This window comes from Pararge aegeria, chromosome 20, assembly GCF_905163445.1.
Source record: "Pararge aegeria chromosome 20, ilParAegt1.1, whole genome shotgun sequence".
NCBI classification, from domain to species: Eukaryota; Metazoa; Arthropoda; class Insecta; order Lepidoptera; family Nymphalidae; genus Pararge; species Pararge aegeria.
This window is the reverse complement of record NC_053199.1, coordinates 4852058-4879052: the sequence shown is the minus strand read 5'-3', so window position 1 is coordinate 4879052 and position 26995 is coordinate 4852058. Positions and strand designations below refer to the sequence as shown.

At 36.3% G+C, this 26995-nt stretch overlaps 1 protein-coding gene across 1 annotated transcript in view; it reads right to left on the bottom strand.

Annotated features, from left to right (window-relative positions):
* Positions 1–26995, bottom strand: part of LOC120632720 — a 37279-nt gene that overhangs the window by 8175 nt on the left and 2109 nt on the right. The gene's annotated exons all lie outside the window — the stretch shown is intronic.

Genomic DNA, 26995 nt, shown 5'->3' with positions numbered 1-26995 from the left:
CACGGTGACTTTTTTGCCGTGTTCTACAGTTATCCAATAAATCTCTCCAAGGTCTACTATACATAGGTAAATAAAATGAAGAAAATTGGGTTTATAAATTTGGTGTACCAGCACTTATCCTATTTAGACTGACAGCGGAGAAGAACGGGGGCGGTATCAATTAAATCAATTGTGGCAGTGTCATGCATCAAAAAATGAAAGTACTACGTGATAATGCAAGTAAACTTCAATTATTTTAAATATTTTAATTAGAGTTACTGAAGATCGGATAGATTGAAGGAACTATCGATATTCCAAGATGAAAAAAATCATGGTGTATACAACTAGTTGTTTTACGCGACTTGCGACTTGGTGAATTTTTAATAAGTATTAAGTCTGTATAGTTACAGTATCCACTATCCATGCATTATACAAACGGAAATTATCACCACACCTTCTCTTCCCGCGGGTGTCGTACGAGGTGACTAAGGGAATATATCGGAGAATCGGCAGCAGCGCCCTATATACTGCGATCACCAACTAGTCAGCCCAGCGTGGGGCATTACGGGCAAACCCTGCCGTTGAGAGAGGACTTTAATCCAGCAGCGGTCTGTTATAGGTTATTGATTAAGTTACAAATCATTTATACAGACTCTTTTTACTTGACGCTGTAGAATTCAAAATAAAGAGAGTTTTGTCTTTCTTTCAATTATAGCCGCTCTACCCTTTAGACAGATCTCCGTAGCTGTAAATAATAGGATTGGCGAGGTGTGCGGCGTCACACGGCGCGTTACGGCAGCGAACGTTAATTTCCATATTAAAACCGCCACAAAGGAAGCAAATTCAAAAACCTCGCCGGTGAGGGTGGTAAAAGAGGGCACGGATGTGTGAAACCGCGCGCTCTTGGTTTTGGATGGGGTAATACGCTTTGTTAACTTTAAACGTGTATCTTTGAAAAACATGAAGTTATATGATTTTAAAAATTAAGTCATATTAACATGCATATAAATATTGTAAAATTAAAATACTTAAAAAAAAAAGTAATATTATTAAGTATGACAATCTTGAATTAAGAAAAGTGTCAACTGTACGGTTTTTACTAAGTTAATTTATAAATATATAATATAATATAATATATAACGGAATTTACCAAAATGTATGTATCTGTCATCATCATCATCATTCACCAATAACAGTCAACTGCTGGATTAAAGTCCTCTCTCAACGGGTTGTGACTGAAGTAGATAATAGAAGTAACACAGAAAACGCAGCTGCCAGGTTTCCATTATACTTATTCCCTTAGTCGCCTCGTACGACACCCGTGAGAAGTGAAGGGGTGGTGACAACTCTGCCGTCACCACACGGTATAACTGACCTACTAAATTATATTTCGCCTCCTATTGAGGCGTAATATAACATGAGTAACCTACATACCCAGCAATAGGTGTTGAAGGACATGAAAGTATTCACCAGTGTAAGTATATGAAAAAATATATAACTTAACATAGTACCTACGTAAATTCTACAAATCTTTCGTACATACAAAGCGCATTAAATCCCTCCTATCCCTTTTTAAAGTCGGTCAAAATGAGTTTAGCTCATGCCATATCCATGGCACTCATCATCTGTAACAACGCAAACAATATTGCGCGCAGTACGTAGATACGGCGGGGTATGATAATCGCGTCAAAACGCACGTGAAGTGCCGTGAGGAGGTAGAAAGGGGGTAGTGGGCGGCGCAAGGGGGGTGCTAAGCCGGTGACAGCTTTAAAACGTACCCGATTATCCGACTGAGTGTACTTTAGTCTGAGACGGCCGCTTGAAAAGATATGATTTATGCCTACTGCTGGTAAACGCGTATATTATTAAGCTTTGTGTTTGTAGCAATTGTTCTTGGGTAGAGACTGAGCGAACGAGGCCAGGCTGAGATGAGGGTCTATCGGGTCTCTTTCGTCCAGTTGTTAACATTTTCCACAGATGATGAAGAGCACTCACATCTCATCACATGTTTTTAAATCAACGGTCGATAAAGAGAGCAACGTTTTTTTTAGATCTACAACTAAATTTAATGCCACATCAAAAAACAAAATCAATCGCAGTCGAAGTCGCGGGCAACAGCTAGTCGATTATAAAGCATCCCCTGGTCAAATATTTCAAAATATATTAAATGTACAGAAATTTTCCAGTTACAGTTTTATTATAAGTATAGATACGTGATGCTTACAATAATAATATCTAGCGAGATCTATTGCGTTGTACTTAATAGATAAAGTACGTGAAAAGATCAAACTATAGTGTAGTGGGTAGCAACAACGAGGGGACCGATTTCGATCCCCGGAGTTCTCCGTAATGCTCTCAAAGACCCGTGAAGTCCACCAATCAGCACTTGGCCAGCGTAGTTGAGTACCTACAGGCTAAACCATTCTTATTCCGAAATCTGAGAAGAAAACTGTACTATGTAGTGTACCAAAATGAATATACAATATGAATGCCAATTTAACCACTAGAATCTAGATCTATGACTCCGAGTCTGTTATTGAAATAGAAAAATATTTTTTAATCAAACCAATAGCTGCCATTCGCGTTGCCAGGCTAGGCATAAATATCGTTGAAAAATTACAACGAAGTAAAAAACGGATAGCAGATCCATTAAAAGTCCGAAAACAAAAAGTGCAGCACACCGCATTCCGGCTTTCCGCCTGTAATTAACAGCGGGCTGGCTCGTGGTAGTTTCATTTTACACGACGTGACGGTTCTCTAAAAAACGCTCGCTGAGATGGATTGTACAAACGTAAAAATCATTTTCATGTTTCCCGAGTATTCAAACGATGTTGATTTTCATTTGGGATTTTTTATAAACATTGAACCGTATACTAGATGTAATATTTGCCTTTGTGACATATATTTCGTATCCAGAGTCTTTGTAACGTAGCCTTCAGTCAACTAATCCCCGCTATATACAACATCCCTCTGCGGGGCACGGACCAAAGCGGGAGGGTGTAAATTTTCAATAGAAATATACAATATTTACAAAAAAGGGTTTTCGAGTCTACCGGTGATCCTAGAGCGGACATTTACCTTGGCCAAATAATTAGTTTGGCCATCCAAAGGGGCAATGCTGCCAGCATCTTAGGAGTTGTGCCTCGCTGCGGTGGTTTCGAAGACGTTTTAGATTTTATTTAGTTTTACATAGTAGATTTTATTTAGTTTTACATAGTTATATAACAAATGTGAAAGTGATTAATATTAACTAAATTAAGCAATAAATATTAACTAAATATACATATGTTAATGTATATTAACAAAATCTTGATTATTAAACATTACAAAAATGCAAATCGAACTGAAGGCAATTTCCTAAATAGATCAAACCGTGATAATAAAGGCGCCAAATGAAGTGGACCGAACGAACGAAAGAATGAAATGACGCTTGAATGAATGATTGCGTATAATTCCCGAAAATGCTCTCTGATACGGCAAAATTCAGAACTGATTCGTAGCTTATATTTTGTATAGGTATACTAATACGATCCGTAAACAACGATATAAACAATATAAAAGGACACATCCATTTGAACACCTATGTTTAATAGTAAAAAAAAAGAAGTTATGAAGAAGAAATGAAGTTTGGGATAAAAATCCATCATACTTATTTGAACCGCTGGACCAATGAGGCAATTATTAATATAATAATACGTACAATATAAGCGGTGATCAGAGCGGGAGGCCGAGTTCGAATCCCAGTACGCACCTCTACTCTTTTCTAAGGTATGTGCGTTAAACGTAATTAAAATATCACTGGCTTCAACGGAAAAACTTCGTGGAGAAAAAGACATAGCTGAGAATTGTGCATAATGTTCTCAAAGGTCTGTCAAGTCCACCAATCCGCTCTAGGCCAGCGTGGTGGACTATGACCTTAACCCTTCTCATTGTGGGAAAAGACCCCTGCCCTGTAATAGGCCGGTAAAGGGTTTATGTGATGATGTTGATAATGATCTAATCAAAACAAATTTAGGCCAAATCTATTACTATAGTAATAAATTTTATGAGTCTATTATAGCAGTCGTCTATTTTCACATTAGAAAACGTCTTAGCTCTGCCAAAGACAACATGTCACTCTCAAGAACGTTCTAAAATATACAATTATGTTCTATATCAAAATGAAGCATAACAGTGATTTAATTAATTATTTCCCCCTACCCCACGTCTCAGAAATTTGTTAATTACACAAGTAATGCTCTGTAAACTTAAGACACAGGTTTACTTAATCAAAGACGTTGCGTGCCACTGATTCTAATTATTTGACATCAAAGAAAGTAAACTATATACCTACATAATAATCTCTATCCCTATCCCTATCCCTATCCCTATCCCTATCCCTACTAATATTATAAATGTGAATGTAAGTTTGTTTGTTACGCTTTCACGCATAACTACTTAACCGGTCCTCATGAAACTTTGTACACATATTTTAGAAGTGTTAGAAGTAATATAGGATACTTTTTATGCCGACACAAGCTCGGTTCCTTTGGGAGAGGGGAAATGCCACATCAAAAAACAACATTCAAAGCAGACGAAGTCGCGGGCAACAGCTAGTAATATTATATTTGCTATAAATATATGTACATTTATATGTAGAAGTAGTTCTGCTTTTTGTGACAGAGCACGTCCTTGCTGCATCATGCTGATTTCTGCCGCCAAGCAGTATTGTTGCGATGGTGTGTTCCGGTCTGAACGGCGTGGTTGCCGGTGGAGTCACATGCAGCTTAACAACTACGCCTCAGGTTGCAAGTTGCAGGACGTATAACGGTTTTTAAAAAAGGCCGCTGTTCAAAAACCCGCTTTTAGAATATTTTTAAATGTGAATAACTTTCTTGTATAATTGATTCCTTTAAGACAAAATAAACAAAAAGGTAGGTACGAATATAAACAGCAGATATGCAAAAATGTTTCAATAAAAAAATAAGGCTCCAGTTTCCACAAAGGAATCATGTTTGCCCCAATATTGTACAAAGGTAGCGCCGCATCACACTCCTTATTTTATTTTCCTGCAAAGCCTAATAAAAGCGTTATCGTATCGCCACACAATAGCAAACTGTCGTCTGCTTCCATCAAAACGCAATGTATTCGCGGAGGAATATAAAATACTATTCCAACATTTTGATAAAGTATGCACGAATATAATTTTACTTTTATCGTTTAGTCTACGAGCTTACTATCATCGCTTAGAACAGTATTATTTTTGTTCCCAACAAGCGTTACTTTGCAGAAATCTGTGATGTTCAATGAACTTAGCCTAATTTGCTATAATCCGCGAAAACAAAGAAAATCTGTACATTGCAAAATCTATACTGTGAATTTTGCGGATTATAGCGAATTAGGTTAGCGAATAAGGAATTCATAGTATTATTTTCATATTATTGGCTCTCTTTATTTCATAATATAATCTTGTAACTATAATAAAGAAATGCCATGTGTGTGTGTCTTGCCAGAACGAGAAATTTTGATTTGAAAAATTGATATTAAAATTTTTAAACTTCTGTGTGGGGATTGGATTTCTACTTCGGATTACCTTAAATATATGGCGTTTTTAAGATGGCACCAAATTCTCCGGGGCATCTAGTTATTAAATAACTACGCTAATAATAAAATAATGTCACACATAAATTAGTTATTTTCATTAGTTTTTTGTCATTTCGCTGCAACGTTACGCCATGTCTACGCGGTACGTAGCACACATATTCTACGACTCTTTGTCTTTCGAGCTTCTACTAGGTCACCTACCAAGACTTGTGCAATTTAAGTAATTCTAATCCCTACAAACCCTATCCCTACCAATATTAGTTTTCCTGTTTTCACGCAGCAATGTTTTAATTTTAAACCCACAGAAACGAAAAGGTGTTATAAGTTTGACGAGTCTGTATGTGTGTGAGACTGTCTGTGGCAATGCTGCTCCCGAACGAATTAACTGATTTTGATTTTTTTGTTTTGTTTATTTGTAGCTATATTTCACAAAAATCGATCCACGATAATCGCCATTACAAAATGGCAGATTTTTGACAGGATGACAGGGATTGAATCGTAGAATACTGTACACAATGATAAACTTCAAATCCAAGATGGCGGCCACCACTAAAGCGCAAACTAGGTATTTTTTTACACAACTCCCTCGATATTGGTATCCAATTGCTTGACTAGTAGAATACTAGATAGTATTTTGATTATTTAATGTCGGGGGTTTTTAAAACTTTTAATTTAAATAGTTATCATGAAGATTTATCATAAAGATAAGTTTGGTTTAGGTTTAATATCGCGGAAAGTAACATAGGGATCCATATGACATAGAAGTAAAGCGAGAATTAAATGGAAATACTCGTAAGTTTATCTCTTCTCAAGGCTAGTAGATGTTACACCCAAAACTAACCAGAGAAAACGATACAAGTACAAGTCTTTGTCAAATGTTTGTACTAGATTCTTAGGTAGGAAACTAGAATCATGTTGCCACTACATGTCACTCACACAAATTACCATACACAACAAAAACACAGACAGAACGTACTCACGGAAAAACCGGCCTTAAAAATAAAAGTAAAGACGTAAAATCTCGTGTACGGATGCTTTTGAATACAGTTAGTGCAGTGTTATTTAAGTCCCAACTCTATTTCGTGGCTCATAAAGTGTAAATCTATTTGCGTACGTTGTTCGACGTGCAAACGATGTGGATTCGTGTAAACTATGTAAATGCAGTGAGTGAGTTTGCTTGTAACGTAAGTGCTTCTGTAACATGATATTCCAACAGTTTAATGAAAACATTATTGATACATAAATATAACTAATGTCCATTTCTACTGTTCAATCTATCCGGAATCTATAGATTTATTACTTAGCTACACTGTCATTGTCCATAGATATACATACATTTTTAACAAATAAAAACTTTGCTGAGCAACTTCAATCCACAAATTACCTTTGGATTGAATTTTGTAAACGGACGTTAGTTATAAATAAATAAATATACTACGAACACTCACACATCGCCATCTAGCCCCAAAGTAAGCGTAGCTTGTGTTATGGGTACTAAGATAGCTGTTGAATATATTTATGAATATAATACATATAACTTATAATATACAGATAAACACCCACACACTGAAAAACAATCATGTTCATCACACAAACATTTTCCAGTTGTGGGAATCTAACCCACGGCCTAGGATTCAGAAAGCAGGGTCGCTGCCCACTGCGCCATTCAGCGGTCAAAAATATAAAATATCTCTATCTATCTGTTATTTAAGATTAATGTGCAGTACCCAGACAAGGTGTCCAGGCTTAAGAGTGCGAAGATTCTATAAAGTATGTAATACTTTGTATCAATCATTATCATCATATCAACCCATTAATGGCCCACTACAGAGCACGGGTCTTTTCCCACAATGAGAATGGTATAAGCCGTAATCCACTACGCTGGCCCAGTGCGAATCGGTGGACTACACACACCTTTGAGAACATTATGTAGAACTCTCAGGCATGCAGGTTTCCTCACGATGTTTTCCTTCGCCGTTCAAAAAAGTGATATTTTAATTAAGTGATATTTTAGTTGTTTCAAAAACGCACATAGCTTAGTTTGAGCGTGCCGGGTTTCGAACTCGCCCCCCGTAAGTGAAGTCGAAGTCTTACCCACTAGGCTTTCACGGCTACCATCCACCACTTGTATCATTAAAAATATATAATGCCTCTAACTCATCTCACCACGACGGTCCTAGGTTCGGGCCAAAATTTTTTAGGTAAGTATTATGTTTTTTAATGTTAAAGAATTTTCAGTAACAACACCGAGATAGGAAATATTTAGTTTCGACCCTCTCGCCTCGGAAAGTACGTTAAGCAAACGGTCTTTAACGACTATGATTACTAACTTATGACAATAGTGGTTAAAGCCCACCAACCCGCATTGAAGCAGCGTGGTTGGTATACGCTCTTAAACCGTTTCCCTTATTAGGGATGAGGTCTATGCCCAGCAGTGGGACGTTTATAGGCTGCAAATGATGATGTTGTTTGTGGTCAAACCCGGGATTCGAAATCAGGACTTAGCACACTAACCACTTTACCAAGAGTGAGTTAATACTTATGCTGAAAAGGGGAATATTTTAAAATATGAATAATTCTATTAAAATAATCAAATTTCCAATGCCTGTCTGCAGTCGGTACTTGGATCCTAAGTAAATACTGATAGAATTAAGGGGCCACACCACACCCCTTCACATATCTATTATTTTAAATAGAACCACGCAAGAATCCTGACTTTTTAATTACTAGCCTAATGTTACAGTAAATTTATAAAGCGGGTAAATAATTAATCTTTTGATAACTATAAATTCGTAATGGCCAGATATTCTACTAAATAGTAAATAAAAAGTTTTCGAGAAAAAATTAAAATTATATTTGATCAACAACCAATTCATGACATTGAGTTGGTGGATATTTTCATATAAATACGACTGCATTATCGATGCACCTCTTAACAGTCAGATTAACGTCGAACCGAGCCGAGGTCCGAGTCCTCGCAGGAGGCACCCTCGGGTCGACGTCTCCCATACTCCCCCCGATGTCGTCGAGCCCTGGGGCTCTTCTCATGGCGAGCTTTCGCGCTCGCCCCACTCCCCCGGTGACGCCGTAGCAACCCCTTAGGAGGTTATCGGCAAGTGTCCTTCCGAAAAAGCAAAAAAAAAGATGCACCTCAGTCCTACATAGACTCGAACGATGCAAAGATACCTCCCGGTGTCTTAGTCGAGCCGACGAAAATTTTACTTTAAGAAAGTAGGTATGTAAATATATTCCATAGTGCAAGTAGCTAGATAATATTAATGTCGTAACGTTAGAATAATATAATAACTCTCGTCTGCGTTCATTACTGAGATATTACCTTTTAACCTATGTTACTCTCTTAGTTTCTAAATATAGACTAAAAAACAAACACACCTTCGCATTTATAATATCAGTAAGGATTATTTAAATGTCGTAAAAAAATACTTAATTGCAAGAACAGTTGAGCATTTAAAAAATAAAGATTTCACAGAATAGAACTTGACGTGTGAATTGTTTATTACGTCACGTGTCCATTATCTATGCTTTAAAGTTAATTCCAGCGTTCTAAAATTAAATTTAAATAGATTTCATGCTACGCTGCGAGTGAAAGAAAAAATAAAAACAAATAGTGTGTGCGTGTAACCTTTACGCGCGATTGAAGTAAAACTTTATTATTATTTATTGATGAAAGAGTAAAATGTTCCTGGGACTCCGTCATTTCATTTCATGAATTCTTAAATCAATATAAAATGAAATAGTGAATCTATTTCATTCTATATTCTATTTAAAATTCATTAATATCACTTTCACATTTTATAAATATTTTCATTTATTAAATAGAAAAATTTTGGGTAGAAAATTTGAGGTTAGATCAGCACATGTCAATATATTCATGTCCTTGTCATTGAATATTTATTATAGAATGTCGCAATCGTCAGAAAATTTATTAATAATTTATTTATTACTAGTATATTTAGAGATTTTCAAATAACTTTGCAATTTAAAATATTTTTTTAAAACTGTTGAATTTTTATTCACTTTTCTATTCACAATTGATCCGTTTTAAAATATTGGAAATAAATAATCCTAATTGATTATGATATTTGCTGGCGTATAAGTCAAGAAGCGTGGAGTATATGACATATACTTACGACCAATCCAAATTATTATTTTTAAATAGCGGAAACTACACGTCTGACGTAAGCGTTACTTCCGTCAGATAAAAATCAGAGTTACTCCCTAGTCGCGCCTAAAGAAGTTTTACTTCAAAAAAATGCATTGAGTTTCAGTGTTCCATATTTAAATTAAATTTGATTCTATTCTGTGCGGTGTGCATTCGTATTCAGCCGCTCAGCGTCACAAGTAGATCTCAATAGTGGCGCGACTGATGTCCACGCTTTCACTGCGGCGGGCGAACAATAGCTTTCAGTTTGCTCGCCGCGCTATTGTCACAGGATTCGCCAGGACTCAATGTAAACGTAGTCTTTTAGGGTACTGCATGTACTCTCCCGAACCGCTCAATTTTTTTTCTATATGTATATCTCTGTATTCCTATTTTTTTTCATATCATTCTCATTTTATATTTAAAATTCTTTACTTCCCTAAATACTAAATAAATGAATTTATCTGTGTTGAATTTCGGATTGCTTCACTTTAATTAATTATTTGACTCATTTTAATGACATTTAAATCAGCTATCCTTATGATTAAAGCAAAAAATCACTTACATATAATATATCAATTTCAAATACAAACAAGGAGAATAAAATGTGCATTATTCTACTAGTAAAGCCCATTACCCATATTGAGAAAATATAATCGAATACATATACACGTCAGACTCACGCACACACGCATGCACACACGCACGCACACAAGACGCATGCAAACACACTTGACACATACACAAAACACAGACACGTCAAACTTATAACACCATCGTTTTAGAAACCTACTAGGCTGTTTTTAATGTAACTAGATCTGTATACATTATGTCAGGGCTCGGAAACTGGAAAAATTTCACAACTTAGATAATTAAAATGATATATGTAAATAGAAGTTCATTATCAATAAACTTCTAAATGTATATTTGACTTGACGAAAAAACTACTGGGTTTTATAAGTTTGACGTGTGTGTGCGCTTTTGTGTGTGTGTATCGAATGAAATTGACTAGTTGAATATTGTACACTATGTTGAAAGTCGGCGGTTTTTAATTTTTTTTATATTCTTGCCCATCATATACTAAAGACTGACTTCGTATCTGTAGTTAAAAAAAACAAAGGGATGGCTATATCCTAAAAAACCACACCGACATTATGTCCCGGCGCATCCCGTGACAATAGCGGCGATGAGTGGACCGAGAACTATTGTTTGTCCCGGAGCGGTAGATGCGCGATGTAGCAGCCTATATAGATATGTATATTCTAGTCAGACGTTAAACTTTCTGTCATATTATGCGTAGCATACTTAAATGCGATTAATTTTTTTTATGCACAGAACCGAGCAGTAAACTAAACTAAATAGCAAGAAAAAATAAACAATAGTCTATCTGCCAATAAATTATACAAATGCCAGAATGTGCATCAATTAAATTTTAATACCGACACTTGCTAGCAGTCCACTCAAATCCAACCGCAAACAAAAGGGGACCGAGCCCGGCTTCAAATCTCATCTCCAAATAACTCAGCAAATCTTAATCCGTCCATTGTCTCCGCTAATATCGCTCAAGTCGGCGACAGACGTCTTGGATATTAATGTAATGCTCCTCTTAAGGTAATTCAACCCGCGGCCATAGGACGGGTATGATAAATGTGATTTGGGTATGAGACTCACTGCTAAAACCTACCCTAGTATGAAAACTTTGACCATATCTATGAATGAATGAATGATTATACTTTTATTGCACACCACAAAAAGTACATAGAAAAAAAAAATAAAAGTATAACAAAACAAACGTATACAATTTGGCGGCCTTATCGGCCGCTAAATCCGCTATCTATCTACTAACTAACAAACCTTAAACGCCATAGTCATCTTCGGCTCTCCAGACGTCAGCAAAATTGACTGAATGCACAACGTGAGCGTAGCAGCACCAGTTGCATCGTATGAAACTGCACATGTAAGTTGTGACGCGACGTATTCTATGCAGAGATTTTCGATTTCGAGTATCGAAACCCTATAACGTTTGTAGCCTTAGATAAAGATTTACTTGCTCGCAATAGACTAGTCTTTTTTGAGTATCGAAATACTTGAACATCGGAGTAAAATTGATCTTATTTACGTAAGATTAAAGCTCAAATTAATCAACCTCGCTCTATCTTTAGCTTTTGACCGAAGGAAAAAAAATTGCGACTCTTACATGTGGCATTAGATCCATTTTACTTCGACTGCAGAGTGCAGAGTATGATTAGCGAAACCGACTCCTCGATTATGAGCGAGCAAATTTCTTCTAAGATAGTTGTATCGCATGAAACTACACATGTGACGCGCCGTGTTCTGTACAGATGTTTTCGTTCGAGTCGAAACGTCAGAGTCAAATCGTCCTAAAGTTGTTGGTTTTTCAAACTTAATAACCTTTGGTTTAAGATTTGCAACATTGGCAATTTTAGACTATTTTCTGTGTGCCAAGCCCAGTAAAATGTTAAGACTAAAATGTTCCCTCATCAAGTTAAAGTCCTAATCATTTTCGTTAGAATAACATTGGCGAGTAGAGTAGTATTGAGAACCGCAACTCTGTCTAAGTTAAGAGTAAAAGGGACATTCTCCCCTTTTAAAAGCTTATGTTTTATTACCAGTGCTCAAAGTAATAAAGTATGTGGTAATAGGTATACCTATTGTAATTTATGTAAGTGTGAATTATTTGACACGTCAGTTATTTGAAGTTTTTATTCTCATAAAGCATATTATTAAACTCAGTTCAAATTATCTGAATGCACTGCACTCGTTTCTATCTGGTTCTAGATGGGAAGATGTACTTAAGACCTAATAAATCCGTTTTATTTGACTCCATGACTAATTTTTGATACTCAAAATTATTATGGTCATACAATTTTCGTACTAAGGGTATCTCATATCTTCCGCAGATTTGAGTTAGGGATTTTGGACGAGTTAACTTGTGTAAGTAGTGAAGTGTTGAAACTACCTTAACTACTGAGAATATACTTGCATTATCTCTGTCTTCACTTTATTATAAACTGCCTCCTTAGTCTAGTGGTTGGCATGTTCGACTACGGTTCATTAGGTAGGTACTGGATTCGATTTCCTGGTCGACATAAATCATTATGGATAGAATATTAAGTGATGGATGCCTAGCACAAAAACCGATCAACGTTGGTACCAAGCGGTGGTAGCCCAGCAGGTAAAACTTCGACTTCAGTTTCGTGGGGCCGAGTTCGAATCCCAGCACACACCGCTAACTTTTCTAAGTTATGTGCGTTTTATGCAAATAAAAATTAAAATAGCACTTAATTTAGCGGTGCATTGAGGAAACACACATGCCTAACACTTCTCCATAATGTTCTCAAAGGTGTGTAGAGTCCACCAATCCGCATTAGGCCAGAGTTGTGGACTACAGCCCTTTCTCATTGTGGAAGGAGACCCGTGCCCTGTTATAGGCCGGAAATGTATTGGTATGATGATGATGATGATAAAAATGAATAAAACAATTCCTTAGTACATTAATTTAGTCTACCTCGTCAGTTTTAGCCGGCGTCTACAATGTAAGCACTACAATATGTTCGTTACGACATCAAATTAAAAATCTTGGATTTTTTTGCATTTCTTTATTATATTACGCATGTTTACAGCATATAAACCGTTCTCTTGAATCTCTCACTATTTTAAAAGTTCTAAGCATACAAACGGCCGGAGTGACTATGCTACTCGTATGTAAAGATATATAACAAGTATGATATAGTATAGTTAAATCTATCCTTAAACTATTACATCGCGCGCGTGAATCAAACTGAAGTATCCATAACACTTGACACCCTCTCCACACTCCGGAAAATCATAATATCGACATCAAACGACTCCGCAAGATGGCGCCATATTATGGGATCATTAAGCAACACTACTGTTTCACAGACTGCATTTCAACGTGTGTAAATTTTGAATAGACGCTCGCGTTTGCTTTGTGTAAGTCACTGACCTCTATTATTACTGACTTTCCCTATAAAAATGACAGCTTAGATTTTGGATAGAAGCAGGCGTTACTTTGCGGAAATCCATGATATATTATGAAAATTAAGCTTAATATGCTATACTGTGATGCTCCGGTTTACAATGAATAATTGTTAAGTCAACACCTTCTGATATATAAACTTAAATCACGCGAATCCCTCCGTGAGAAGTTTAAAGAAATAGGCATACTTACTGTAGCTTCACAATATATTTATAACAATATAGTATTTGTAAGACAACATATTAGTCTTTATAAACAAAAAGTGGACATAAACAGTCGACTTACAAGAAATGGTCATAAATTAGTGTCATCTGCATATCGTCTGCGTAAGGTACAGGGATCATTTGTGGGATTGAGTATACGCTTTTATAATATGATTCCTAAGGTGATTTTGGACCTGCCAATGCACAAGTTTAAAGAATTTGTTAAAACACATTTATTACAGCAAGGTTACTATACAATTGCTGAATTTTTTTATGACAAGGTTGCTTGGAAGCATCCGGCTCCGCTTTCAGCTCTCACAAGATAGAAAAATGAATGTTAAAATGCAAAATGTAAATTGTTGATGTTGGAAAAGAGCAACTGCTGAGTTTCTTGCCGGCTTCTTCTCGGTAGAATCTGCCTTCCGAACCGGTGGTAGAATCACTACAAACAGACAGACTTGACGTTTCAAAAGTGCTTATATTAGGCCTACTTGAAATAAATGAATTTTTAATTTTGAATTTTGAATTTTGATGCTCCGGTTTGGGAGCGAAACGTGCGTAGAGGGTACATTGCCGAAGATCTGTTTGGTGTGGAGTATAAGGATTGAAAAAAATTTAAATTAAATAATACAGATTCTCCTGCTTTTCGCGGAGTATAGCAAATTAAGCTTAATTTTCATTAGCCTAGATTTTGTCACCATTTGAAGCGCCACACGTGACATACGAGTGTCTCTGAAACTAATAAGATAGAAAGTCCCCACTTCAGAGAACGGGTCTCCTCTAAGAATGACCAGGGTATAGTCCGTAGACCATAGTCCACAAATCTCTCTCTTTCCGAAATGTTACACGGTGCTTTCCGGATATGGAACTCGGTCCCCCCGAGAGGGAAGCCGACGCCTTACCCACTAGGCTATCGCCGCTATACAGTGTTCTTAGTAATCGTAGAAATGTGGGCAACAACAAAATAGAAAAATATATCCGACTATTTCTAAACCCAAAAACAATATTGCTAATTGCATAGTCAAATTATATTTTATTTAGTTACCTAATATTAAGATCTTTTCTTTTTTTAATGTTAATGTTCTCTTTGATATATTTTTGTTTAGCGTGTAGGTACTCTATAAGTTGATTCCTATGTATTGTTTAATTCTCAAATAAAAGATTTTTTTATTGTTATTATTATTAAATTAAAAAATTATTAAAAACGCTACGGTTAACATGTAACGATCCGAATAAAAGACTAACGCTCGGCTGCAATCCCACATCACAATTCGTGATTTTAGTATTTGAGTACCTTTGCATTAAGCAATTTTTTTTGAAGCGCCATTAGTTTAAAAATAAGTAAGTAGATACTATTCGCTATCTATTTACTGTAAGTTGTATATTTTTAGCATTTAATAATATATTACTACGTTATATTATAAGAGAGCCGATCCCGTCAACAAACTGTTCTACAGTTTGATAGAATGTTTGTAATTTTTTCTTAGGTACTGTAGAAATTGTAACTAAAAAAAAGATTAAATTAAAAAAAAACTAAGTGTTTTAGGTAATGGGGAACAAAGCTGGTTTTATATAGCTGGAATGACATTCCACATGCGTATTCGAAACGGGTCATCAGAGGCGTACGTGCGCAAGGGATATCCATTACGTAACGATGCAGATATCTTCAATATCCGCTTCCGCAGTCCACACAGTTCCGCACAAACCAGCTCGAAAGTACAGCATGATGATTATGACTAAGTACTACAGTGAAAATGTAATTATTCAGTACCATTTCCCCTTTTAAAAGTTACTAAAGTGAACAAGATACCTCTGATTACTTTGTTACATTGAAATCAATGAAAAACCGTAACCGATAGCTACGGGGTCCGATAGCACGGGAAAGTTTTCTTTGTTAAAATCTTGAGACTTGTTGATTCCCCATTTCTCCCCTACAAGAAAATAATAAACCCTTCCCTGCGAAAACTCGTCGCCAAGAATTTATTGCTGAGCCATAAATATTAAAAAGTTTGCGCATAAATCTCCGCTTTTAATATTACCGAGTACAAACATATGCAGGCAATATTACCCCGTTTCTTTGAATAATCTAAGATTTATAATGCCATTGGCGGAGCAGCCTGGAGGGATCGCTTTGAGTGGCAATAAATGTCGGCGAGATTGTTTAGTTTTGTTTGGGGATTTGACAAAATTTGAAATAGCTCCACGCGAGTCACTTTTATTTTTATAAGCAAGTCTTCTTATGGCCTATGATTAGATATCACGTTTCTTAATAGTCTAGCAATCGAGCTGAATTATTATTAATAACTGAATAATCGAGTAACCAAGTTCCAGAACCAAGTCATAACTGGTAATAGGATTTTTTCTTCAGACTTCGGTATTCAAAGCACAGGGACGCAAAAGCAATGGGGTTTTGTAAGTTTGACGTATCTGTGTGTGTGTGTGTATGAGTGTCGCATCATGGCTCCCGAATGGATAAACCTATTCTCATTTTTTTTAAAGATGATGTAGTTGGGAGTGTTCTTAGCTATGCTCAATCAAAAGACGAATGCAGCCACAAAATGGAGAGTTACAGATTTTTTTTACAAAACCCTCAATCATGAGTAACAAATGAAAGCGAACCAGTAGAGTAATGTACACTTTATGGAAAGGAATGAAAGTGTTATTGTGACTAGGGTTTTTGTATTTTTTTTTAATATACCTGCATAAAATGCTTCTGAAAGTCAGCTATATAGTATAAGTTAGCGAGCTTTACGTAATTATTAGGGACAAACACACCTCCACCCTTCAATATAGGGATTTAAAAGAACAAAAAGAGCGGGTTTCAATAACCGCGCAAACAGTAATCCCCGCGGGATTACAGCAGACTGCGTCGAGGGCGATTCGCTTAAATACAGATAAAAACATCGTAATAATGTATAGTGGTGGTTTGTACAATGAACATACTGATACAGAATATAAATTTATTTTTAGGACATTATTTAATCCGCCACGTCCACTAAATACGCACAAGGCCAGCGTGTTGGACTACGTCCTTAACCCTTTCTCATTGTGTGAAAAGATCCGTGCCCTGCAGTGAGCCAGAAATGGGTTGGTGTGATGATGATAATGATGACATTATTTAAAGTATAGAATTGGTGGTTAACACGTCCATCCTTTCGGATGACCGGGTTCGATACCCTTGGCACGTCCATCTTTACGAAGTTGTGTACGTTTTAAGCAATTAATTATCACCTACTTATGTCGTGTGTATAGAAACTGCTTGAGAGTGCTCCATATTAGTCACAAAGGCATGCGTATAGCCAACCAATCCTCACTTGACCATCGTCCTAAAGCCTACTCGTTGTTATGGAAGACATGGCCCTGCAGTGGACTGGTAATGGGTTGATTATGGTTTAAAATATCGGTGCCATACACTTTATCAAGACGGAAAATTAGAATTGACAAGTGACAAATGACAATGAGACAGACAGACTAGCAAATTCTGTTGCCTCTAATAAAAACGAGTTATTATTTTTGTTTGTAAAGGATTACCTTCTCCTAATTCCTTAAGAGCTACTAAGTAGATAAGAAGTTAGAGAAACGTTTTAATATTTCCTGTAATATTAACATAAACTTATAGGTTAATATGGATGCTAAGGAAGATACTTTTCAGAACTTTCCATTATAACTATTTATTCCATACTAACTACAAAAAAAATCTATATCAGAATGTACAAATCCCACTTGACTGCTAACTGAAAAATCCATCACGAAGAGCTAATGGAAAATGGAACCCCGTACGGCTAACATATGTCACGTGATAATAATGTCTACTCATTTTCTCGTCTTGAGCCATAGAAATAAGCCGAGAAAATGGTGGACAAAATAATCACGTAGGACCTCGTGATGTGCAATCGAACTGTATCTACAAACAAAAATTCAATCCGGCAATATCCAAGCTACAACAAAAGAAGCCATTAGGAGAACAGCAAACCGCGGGAGGCAGCGAAAGTTGACGGAAAATCTCCATGGAAATCAGCGGATGGCGACTTTTGATTAATTAGCGCTATTCTTTGCTCGCTCCATCGCTGAGACGACAGAGAGCCTCGCCATTAATCCCTGCTAAACAATATGGCGGAGTGCTTTTTATATTGGGAGGTATCCGGTTACGTGATTACAGATAAGACTGAAAGAGATTTGGATGTCCCTCAAATCTCAATATGTTAAAAGTTTTTATAAAATTGTTAACTTCAATTATTAACTGCAATTTAGAAAATTGTAAGTTTTTAGAAAATTGCTTATCAAGTACTATAAACCTAATGTCCCGCCAATTTGAAAGTCAGTTTTTACGAGGTGCATATTTAATTTTTTTTACATTTACGTCACTTTTCAGGGAAATGCGTATAAATAAATATCCATCCCACTTAACATGGTTCTGTAAACGGCTTTGGCCTTCCTAAATAATTTATCTTTATGATTTATAGAAGATGAAGTCTACAATGAAATATTAAATAAATATTTTCTACAACATTTTTAAGTCGGTGTCAAGTAAAATGTAGAAAGTTACTGTGTTAAGAATGATACTTTGTATTCCTTTTTATACAGTAGCAAAAAAGGAACAGTAATTTACTACATTTTACTGGCCACCGACTTGTTGTAGAAAATATTTATTTCTTGCTTGTATCTTAAAACAAATCATTTTTTTTTGTCAAATAAAATGTTTTCACCCTTTTAGTGGGTAGGTTTGAAATCAAATCTAAGTTATAATAGCGGAATTTCAACTGCTCATAAACCTTCTACAAAATATTGCACTTCCCGAAGCCGGGGCTAATGCTTGAGGAGTTCTCCCGGCACTCCACCATCAGCTCCTTTATTGTGACAAGCATAAATTGCTTACCTACTATACTCGTATGTGTAATTCCAGTGACCATCCGTGGTCTTCATGGACAGTACATGAAAAGTATACCGTATGAAGCAAAAATATAATTTTTCAAATCTGTTTATGAAAGACAGAGTTCTGAGCTAAGAACATAAAAAATAACCGAACTGAGAACCTCCTCATTTTTCGTAAGTCGGTTAAAATAGGAAAGAATGCGTCAATAATCGAGATTTGTATATTTGTTCGTTGGTCCTTTTTTTGAGGCCCACGTAAGTAAATAGTTTTTTTTTTTCGTATTTTTGATTTTGTCCATACTATATATACTTAGAAAGAAGATACTGCGAATAATAAGCACCTATTTTTTTTCTTAAATAAAAATTTTCTTAAATTTTGGAGTCATATACGTCATAGTTTCATTTGGCGCTTAATGAAAACCATAGGGGAGTGAATTTGTTAGAATAAAATACGGGGAACTATTTAGATGTGAAGGATTACGATTAGTTTTTGATAAAGTGCTGTACCTATGTTCATAATTCTGGTTATTTTAAGTTTACAAACGAGGGTTTTTTTGTTTCGCCTATTAGTTTAATATCAAATTGCCACAATTAATAATAGTTTAATATCATATTCTCAATGTAAAAAAAAATATGAAACATATTTTTTTCAATATTTGCGTAGAAGTTTTTTGAACAGTCAGACTGCGATGTGAAACGATGCAACTCGTATGATAGCATTTTTCAAAACAGGTTTTGTTTTTTAATAGTATCTAATAGTTATTTGACAAACCGAGCAGATGTTTTTAAGTGAAAACACATGGCCTGTAAACGAAGCAAAACTTTCGGACATGCCAGGAACATGTACTGCATCGTGCCGCCCTGTGTCCCACAACCTGAGTTGTATGTGAGCCTCATGTACCCGTTATTAAACCGGAAACGCCAGCTTCAGACTGCAACACAGCATTGCAATAATGCTGCTTGGCAGCAGAAATAGTCATGGCGGCAGTACTTCCCCGGACGAGTTCTGTCACAAAAGCTCTATCTACTTCTACTAACATAAAAATAAAGCTATTCTTGAAGAGAATAGGACGTTTGTAAAAATTAAGCAAAAGATCAATACGAAAACAAATTAAACTGAAACCGCGGGATCCGAAGCTAATTAATGCCCGACGCGGCGGCGCGTCGTTTCATTATTGCCTAATTGTTTTTAAAACAGCTTCCTGTTAATTTGTCGTTTGTTACAGCGGAGTTTTATTGCGGGAGGGGTTTTAGATATTGCATTTATTAATGCTTATTGTTTTCAAAAGTATTTTAAGAAACGGTAACTAGTTTAAACGACATGTTTTGGGGCCTAAATGGCTCCAAAACATGTTTACATTCATACCTTACCATATAGGCAGTCGATTGGCGCAGTGGCTGCTTTGGCTTTGACTTAGGGTGAAGTGTTGTGAAATAAAGAGGTGTGAATTGAAGTTTTGTGAAGTAAAGTGTTGGTAAGTGAAGTGAAGTGTTGTGAAGTGAAGTGAAGGGTTGTGATGTGAAGTGAAGTGCTGTGAAGTTAAGTGAACTGTTGTGAAGTGAAGTGAAGTGTTGTGAAGTGAAGCTTGCTGAAGTGAAGCTTTGTGAAGTGAAGTGAAGTGTGGTGGAGTGAAGTGTTGTGAAGGGATGTGTTCTTAAGTGAAGTGAAGTGACGTAATGTGAACTGTTGTGAAGTAAAGTGTTGTGAAGTGATGTGAAGTGAAGTTTTGTGCAATGAAGCGTTGTGGAGTGAAGTTTATTGTACACATAACAGAATGAAATTAACAAAAACATAAAATATAACGCACAAGATACATACATTCATAATTGTTATACCTCTTACAGGTTAGCCCGCTACCATCTTAGACTGCATCTTCGTTTTGGTAGTCGCAGGGAGTCTCTGGAAATCACTACAAAAGACAACAGTGGGCGACCTGTTTTTGAAATAATGATGATTTTTTATCCTGATTATGAAGTGAAAAATTCACTCTTTTTCTTTTAATGCCAAATTTCGTTGTATTTAATGAATATTAGCAATTTACATCGCGGTTGAGATACGATCTTGGAAGATCTTCTTCAAATAGTTGATATTTTATAATAGGACCAACTGCATCTTAGATACTTAGAACCGAACAAAGAAAGTTTGAAATCGGTTTAGATCTAATAGAGCCTGATCAATCAGGCTCTATTAGATCTAATATGGATACCAAAAACATCGCCAATAAGAAACTTGAGAACATCAATATTTTAATATCCTACTGCATGCTGCTCCCTGCACTAATATAACTAACTAACAAACTTTCTAACTTTGGGAAGTTAGAGATGCCAACTCGTTCCCCGAAAAGTAAGGCCGAAATCCTAACCTTTTTACACTATCACTTGTTGTAACATTCTAAAATTTGTACATTTAAAGTAACGTGAAACTTTACAATGCTAGAAACTGACAAAGGGCAGATAAATCGATGCAAAGACAACCCCATCACATAAATATTCCATAACTCACAAACCTCAACCCCTGTTTTGTGTCAATCATTGCGTGTAACTCTATATCCACCGATATGCAAATGTGGCGTTGTCAGTTTGATAGCCGACTACTTTTGTTCCCTTGTGGTTATGTATTTCTTGAATAGAAACTTGAATGGTCCCACTGCCGTATTGTGTAACTTTTGTGGCAGGTTGTCAACTGGACACTCTTTGAACAAGGTGCACAGATATAAGATTTGCAGAAGAACGATGTGAAATTGATAACAATCGTTGAAAAATTGGTCTTGACGCGTGGTGACCCAAGAGTTGACGCTTATTTAGCCCAACGGCTAAGTCTAGCAATTCAAAGGGGTGATAGCACCAGCATTTTCGGTACCATGCCCATAAGTGAACAGTTAGACAGCTTATATTTATTGTAAATATTACTGTTACTTTGTAAATTATTATTATGTGTTTTCTAGAAATATGTAGAAAAAATCATTGTACTTGTCTTGCTTCATAAATGCGCACAGACCTCCTCTCTCATAGCTCTCAGCAAACGTACTTTCTCTTAGAACGCAGTGATTATATTCTCATTGGCTTTTATCAGATCAGATAAAAAAAATTGAGTTCTCAAATTAATCACAATTATTCCTTAATTTTTCATGTAATCAATTTAATCATGAAATCGTACCTCCCACTCATAAGATCGCAGATGAGACAGAGAGACCTATGCGGCAAGGAAGTTTACATTGACATTTGCTACAAGTCTTTGGGGACTCGGTTAAAATATCAAGTCCTAAATGGTACAACTTTGGGGACAGTCAAAGAAACATTTCGCAAAGATTAGTCACGCTGAGCAGTGGTAAATGTCAAATGTTTGTTACTTTATGCTGTTTTAAGCATGTTTTTATGCAATTTCTGGATTTCTTTGAAAGGTAAATGCCAAACTTGAACACATCGATAAAATATACTGAATCGATTCAGCGTAGCATTCGAGTTTGACAGCAGAATCAAGCCGAACCAGTGGTGCATTGTTCAGCGACTTAGTATTTGCATGAACTGATTTAAATTCAAAATTTCTTTATTCTTGTAGGCCTATCACAGGCACTTATGAAGCGTTCATAAAAATTTAGGCTAAGGGTTCCTCGTAATTTAAAGAATTTTTTTAATCTACCTGTCTGCACTTGACCAGCATGGTGGGCTACGGCAACCTATCCCATTGAGAGACAACCGGTGTCCTGTGGTTGGCAATGATGTACATTGGAATTTGGAAGGTACGTTCGCCAATGTCTCTAAAACTTCCGGCAGGCTGAGTAAAGTTAAAGTTAAAGTCAAATATTTTTTTATTCAAACAGGCACATACTTTTAATGCGTACAACATAGTAGTTAGTTGATGGCGATAACTAAATTCGTCAACTAAAAAATAAAGCTAAGAACTGGTAGTTTATTGTAAAATTGTATACAATTTCCTTTAAATAAATGACTTATTTTGCGTAGTCTAGTATATTGCACTGCAAGTTTATTTTTGCTTCAAATGTTAAAATTATTGTAGTGACATTTTCTCTTAAATTTAGAAAGATATTTTTGTGCACATACATTAAATTTTGAATATGTATTGGCTAGATAGATCGTGACGTAGATATATAGACGATGATAGAGAATAAGATAGAGCGTCACACATCACGTTGTTTTTCATCACAAACAAATCGCTTTTCGCTAATAAATTTTATAGCAAATAATAAGTAAATTCATTTTTGTGAATGAGGGAGGGGGTCGATCCCAGCACGCTCTATACTTTTGCTATACTTTTTGAAGAGTTCCGTCCCGTCAGATTTCTATGAAATTAAAAAGGGACCATTTCGTACGTGGCGTACAAAAAATTTGCAAAGTCTATAAACGACCAAGTTATGCCTAAATATACTCGTACATTAAAAAAAACTGAACCTCTTTTTGAAGGAAGGTGGTTAAAAATCAAAACCAATTTCTTTCCGCATATCCTCCAGCCAGCGGTGAACAGTGAGTGTAATACGCCCACCCCATTGGAAATAACGCGAGGTTACGTACTAATATCATTACAGCGCACGAGGGTCGAGCCCTCCACTGTTAGCACTTTTGTCCCGACCACTAATTTGATGCGATAAATGTGTGGCGCGAACTATTATTATACCGTGGAGGTGTCGAATTGTTAAAATCATTTCATTTCGATCGTTTTATATGCCTGCCGTCTATGTTCGAATGACGTGTCAGGACAATAATTGTGGAGGATTAAACAATATACGGAATTATTACCAAAGAGATTGCTGGGTATCGAGCCCTTAACAGCGAAACCCAATAGCTTTTTGTTCAAGTTCTCAGTCTCAGGCACTTTTGTCGCGACCACTATAAATTTGATGCGATAAATGCATGGCGCGAGCTATGATTATACTGTCAGTGTTGAATTGTTAACATGATATCATTTCGATCATTTTACTATTTTACGGAACGTTTTACTGTTGCCTACCTGTTATCTTTGTTCGTTGGTTTTTTGACCAGTCGGAAGTTAGCAAATTCATCATCATCATCATCACTTCAACCGATTGAAGTCCACTGCTGGACATAGGTCTTTTGTAGAGAGTTCCAAAATCCACGGTCCTGGGCCGCTTGTTTCCAACGGCTCCCAGCGACTCGATTGATGTCGTCTGTCCACCTTGTTGGGGGCCGACCAAAACTGCGTTTACCTGGTTAGAAAATTGATGACGGCGTAATAAACCTAGTTCCTAATCGTTAGAACCATCTCTCATTATGAGGGAAGAGGCATGTGCCCATCAGTGATTGTTAATTGCCTAATGATGATGATTGTTGCATTGTCTAATTGTTTGTTGGCGTGTTAATCACAAGGTCCTGGTGACCCGTATATAATATACCAATATTGCCATAAGATTGACCAGGGTTGGCCTAAATTATTAAATTTAGAGTTCAGTAAACTAACCCGCCCGGATTATAGAGATTTGGTTTTGTGCATTGCCAGTATTCGCATATCACTAAAATGATCCAAAAAGCCCGTCAGCCTCTTTTTTCTGTCGGAATTTTTTTTATTAAGCAACCGTTGTAAATTTTCTGAAAACAAATTTTAGAAATTCTTAAAATGTTTGGCCATACCCAGAAACCGAAAAATTTTAAGAATTATAGGTAGGACTTCATCTTGGTTTTCTTGGATATATTATATTTGCGTCTTGTTCGTAAAATTATATAGATAAGTTGGGAATAAGTACTCATAAAACTTTGGGTGTGCGACAATGTCCTGGCACTCGAGAAAATAGGACAAAATTAAAAAGTAATAAAAATACAAATGAGCCGCTTTCAATCATCCCTCTGACAACATCCCTCCGGCCGCGGGGTGGAAAGGGGGAGGGGGGAGAATGTCACATGAGATTAAAAAGTTTGACGGGCTCCCACGGAAATTAGCATTTCGCTCCTGTGCTTCATTTACATAGATGCATAGAGTTAATTTTTTTTTTGCGAGAACTATCTTTGTTGCATGGAACGTAACATGATTAAAGCGAAGACCAAACCAAGGCGGTAAATTTACGTCCTACTTGCGACAAATAACGAGATCTTTTGCAAACTTCTTGCTTAAACGTAGTGTGTTGTGATAATTTGCCAAAACCGACTGCACCTCCAGCATGGGAGACTTTTTGCTCCCTGGGAAAAGAACAAATCTTTATTTTCTGACACAGCTTAATTAAGTCTCCAAGCGCACAAGTGGAAATAGTATCCAAATAATATACGTATACGTAACGGTGGTAAACTTCTCCTGTTCCCTGTTTGTGACGTGCTTTATAACCTTGTTGGGGTCCTGGGGATACTATAATCAGGGAATATTATTTTTTCTCCTGTCTATGCAAGCCGTACCGATCAGCTTAGAACGTAGGTCTCAAGGCATCCAATTTGGGTCCGCGGTGCCACAAGGTTGCGTCCGTTGTAATGCGTATTGTAATTGGTTGCACGCAAACATTAAATTTGCGTCCACGGTGGACTACAAAAGACCCCCTCATCCTGAAAAGTGAGACGCATTTGACGCCACCTCTTCTTCTTAAACTTGTTGATGGAGCCTTTTCCAACCTTATCTATCCATGGCCTTCTCCTCATTATAGGGGTTGGTTTGTGTAAGGGCGTTAACCCCTTAAATTAGCCTCCCAAACGGAACGCTTAAAAATTTAAAAACTGAACGTAAGTAGATCTTGTAATAATTGTAACTTTTTGTAACTTTTTATTTTGAACAATAAATTAAAAAAAAAAAAAAAAAAAAAAAAAAAAAAAATAGGTAGTTCCGAATTTAATACTAATTTTAGTTTATATTTTATATAATTTGGCCGGAGATAATAACGATAATACTGTTTACTTACACCTATAATAAATAAATAAATAATTGATTATTGTAATGGCACTAGACAGAATTTATAATTCTAACACAAGTTGTATTTGTTTTATGAATGTTGTTAAACATATAAGACACCAGCAATTATAGTTTAACAAATAATTGCTGGTGCCTTATGAATAAATAAATAGGTACCGAACGCAAAAAGCTCAGCTCGAAAGAAAATAAATTTTCCTTATGATTTAAAGTTTTTTTAGATTTAGTGTAGATTACACATAATAAGACCGTGGAAGATGCTTCATTTGTTTATTTCAATTATTAGAAGAAGAAGAAGAAGTCTAAAAGAAAAAAGAAAGAAAAGAAAAAAAGGGTTATCGAGTCTACCGGTGATCCTAGAGCGGGCAGTTACCTTGGCTAACGAATTAGTTTGGCCATCCAAAGGGGCAATGCTGCCAGCATCTTAGGAACTGTGCCTCGCTGCGGTGGTTTCGAGGACGTTTAAGATTTTATTTAGTTTTAAATAGTTTATTTTAGGTTATATTTATAAAACAATTATTTTAAAGAAAAAGTTTGTATTTCAAATACAAATAGAAAGCCAAGTTAACAAAAAAAACGATAATACACATATGCACAAAGGCGGCCTTATCGCTAGAAGCGATACAGCCGGCGGGATTATTAGGTTATAAATTATCAAATGAAAGTAATTACCGACCTCCTTTTTTATTAGATTTATGGTTGGGAACAACAATCAATTCATTCGATCGTTCAATTTAAAAAAGTAAGAGCAACACACAACAGTATGTAAAAGTAAAAAAACTACTAGTGCGAAAAATACAACTTTCAGCACGATATAACCTACATACCTATTTATCCTTCTGGATACCCTCAGTAAGACTCGTAATTGGCCGGTTTTTTACATATTTTTTAACAGGGATATATGGAACAACAACAAAGTGTACAGCCGCGTTTAGCTAGCTAGTTTGTTTATAAAAATGATAGCGCAGCATTTTGCTCGCGGACGCACCTTAAAATGTACTTCGATACTCTGATGTAATCTGAGCCCACGCTCGCGGCGAAACCGCAGCGCAACGCGGCCGCGGGCAGCTGTCACTTAATAATTTAATTGTGCATTTCCCTCCCTTTTTCACGGCTCTTTCGGCGGGAAACTCCGGCGGCCATTACGGGCGCACAGAATAAAAAATATTCTATGCAAATTGCAATGTCGTACTTTTATTCTGTAATATTTAAATTTTCACGTCCGCTTTGTGATTTTTGCCCGCCGCAATATCGCGGAAGTGTTTTTAAAGACTCCAAAGTATACTTACCGAACTACTTATGAGTTACTTACGTAC